Source organism: Sipha flava, unplaced genomic scaffold (genome assembly GCF_003268045.1).
Source record: "Sipha flava isolate LNK unplaced genomic scaffold, YSA_version1 50_pilon_pilon, whole genome shotgun sequence".
NCBI lineage: Eukaryota > Metazoa > Arthropoda > Insecta > Hemiptera > Aphididae > Sipha > Sipha flava.
Window position 1 is genome coordinate 811,564 of NW_020273428.1, and position 3,476 is coordinate 815,039.

Genomic DNA, 3,476 nt, shown 5'->3' on the forward strand with positions numbered 1-3,476 from the left:
GCAAATTTTCACTTGGAAATGTTATTTGAACAACGATTATTCATAATGAATTCTAAGATTCTATAGGTTTGATGGCTTCAGTAACTCTTCGAACTTGGTGAGGTGGTTAAAGCACAAATAGTTATCGATGCTCCACACCACCTGTAATGTGATGCTATATTGTTATATTATTGATCGAATTAAGTTTTCGCTTTTTTTTTTTCTTTATCGTAGGAAGACAAGACGGTGAATGTTTTATATGATATTATTTGAACCACACATTGAGTGTAAAACGTCTAAAACGTTTTAGCTGTAAAAGATCACATTTCCCGTAGCAACTCGCCGCGTTCAAATGTATTGCTCGATCCTACTTTAAATTCTATTATACCCAGTATAAATGTAAATATAATGTACATCCGAGTCCGTCGGATTACGAAAAGTATACGATACAATATTTGTATGTATACAATACTATCTCATAGTCATCTTCACGGTCGTTTTATATAGTTGCAGCAGGTTAGGTTAATAGTATACTTCACCTTTAATACTTCAAAACGTTATATAAATCTTATAATATTGTTAATTTATAATTACTCAGATAATTGTTCCTGACCTTCTACAAGTTTTACATAGTTCGGTAGGTTTTTGGTACTCGTAGACGACTATCTCAATTGCACTTACACAATAATTATTACAATCGAACCGAGATAGGTTTCAAGACCATACGCATGCAGTCGTATGCGCGTCGATTAGCTGACTACATACGATCTCGACTACCGCAATATTCTCGTCGTTTTACGTGGTATAGTAAATTAATGTTGTATTATTCGTGTTATATTTCCATATATGTGTATGGTATCGATAAATAATAAGTTACGTCGAGGCATTGATTTGTCGACATTAAATTATTAAAACTGGATGTTTGACTTGAATGTCAAATCGTGAGCAGATGTGGATGAAAAAAAAAAAAAAATAAAGGAAAAAACGGCACTTTATAACGTTTTCAGTACAAGGATATTGCAATTGCAAAGAATTTGTTTCATTAATAATTTAATCGAACGTCACTGCAGATGTCGAATAAAATGAAATATAATCAGCTGGCACGTGTGGCAGCCGTAGTTTATGTATTGTATTTGAAAAATCAAAAAGTCTCTAACTGCGCAATAGATTTTATTCAAGCACGTGCGCACGTGGGTGTGTGGGAACAAAGCTGCTAAAAGACAAAAGTAAGCGATCCGGATATACGAACAGCTACGTTGAAGTAAACGATAGCTAAATAACAAATAAAAACACTTGGGACGAGAACTTTCCATTCTAGCAGTGGGTTTTGGCGGTTTATTATGTATTCATAATGCCAAAGGGATATTTTTAAAGGAAATTCCATATCAATCGGATAACCTACCGCTACACATATACGAACTTTGTAAAGCGAATAACGGATATGATACGACGAAGGGATCGATAGCTTTTTCCAAGAATCCCTGCTACCTGCGCACAATGCGAACAGATCAACAAAAGTTGCTGGATAGACATCGCAAGGGCCACGCACATGGGTGGGATGAGTAGAGAGGACCGCCTATAATGTAATATATAAAGTGTTGTCCCGTTTCCCGATCAGTTTAGAAACTTCACCAATCACTATAGAACTAACAGTAGATCATCCATGTACTTGTATAATAGCATCATCTTTGGGTATAATATGTCGTTTGTAAGTGATTTAAATAAAAACTCCGCAACAAAAAATATGTTGGTGCTTTTTTTTTTTATGGAGTATTTTTTAGACCGGAAGAATTCTACTGCTTGAGAAATGTTAGACGGGGAAAATGTAAACCACAACTGTAGAACATAAGCAAAGCGAATTAGCGAATCGTTCAATCGATCAATTCAATCAATCTATAAAATGAAAAAAATAATCGTCTCTCAATGTTATATACATTTCATTGTACTTAAATATTACAATTTATACTTCAGTATAGGAGTATAGACTATAGGAGTACTTTTAATATTTCCAAAACTCGAACCCCGATAAGTCGAAAACCGACAACTCGCGAAATATGTATATTTAGCGAACACAAATTCTGTTTTATTACTTTCAGGACTTGAGTCGTAAGACTTTTGCGATATCGTAGTTAGAATTCTATCTGAACTAGTACACTTATACGAAAAAAAATTTAGAATTAAACTTTTCCCAACTGAACCGGAGATTGACTGCCGATCGAAACATCATTTACTTATCCAATTATAGGCTCATTAAACGTTAATTGTCGTCATCACTTAGCAACAAATCCAGACAAAAAAAATGATAACTGTTAGATGTCATATTTATGACATGTATATTGAATTTAAATCCTCAATGATCAAAAAAATAAATAAATAAATAAATAAATAAATAAATAGTTAATCCGTTCTTAACTTAATGCTAGACATGATTATTTTAAGCAGTCAGTGTGTACGGATGATTTGTGACACAATGGCACGATGCATATCATATACGTTTACAAGGCTTATTGAAAGTCTTGTTAAAAATATTATAAATTGTAATTTATTCGTTTCAATCAGTTTTCAGACGATAAATATATTATGAACACATCATCATAATTCAGGGTCAAGATAATTCGTAAGTATCTTTTATAAATTTTATGATTTAGTCGTATACTCGTATTTTATACAAGTGGACGCACACACATGCGTGATAATAAATCATTTAAAAATATTTAATTGTTTATGACGTTTCCCAGTTATAGTGTGGAAAAAAGTGTACAGTACACGTACGTCGGACGGGAATAGATAAAAATAACACATTTGTTAATATATTTTCGCCACTCGTTTTGTATTATTGTTATATTCTTTCGATGAATAATTCGAAAAAAAACATACACCGTCGTAATGAACGTAGTACGAAAATAGGTCTGCATATGTTGTTGTTTTTGCCATTATGGCCATTACTTGACACGCGTAATAATATTGGTAAATAGTGACACGTAATCGTATCGCGTTGTTAACGAGTTACTACCATAGTAACTTGTTATAAAAATACCGCGTGCGTGTGTGGTTAATTGTGTATATAGTTTACGCGAGTCCCGTTTAATAACATCGAATAATAATTTGGGTTAATCGCAAAGCGTAAAACAATCCGTCTAGTACAGTGGCAGCGAGAAGGGGTTGTATTTGAACCACGTGATTCATAAAATGATTAAGGTTAGCGGTCTTTGTTCGAATAAAACGAAGAAAATAATTATTTTGGTAAAATACCCGTACTCCGAACACGTTATAATAATTATATGGAATTTGAAACACTGAAATAGGTATAATTTATGATTTATAAACATTGTTACTTCGTTCAATCTACAAGTATTAATAATTTTGGTGGGTAGCTGGGTAAGTGATCCTATGCAATTGGTGGTACGAATAAAAGACTTCCCGCCACCATTGATTCGGTATACACAAATATCCTACATGTATATAATATTCACCGAGTACACTACTGCTCACTGCCG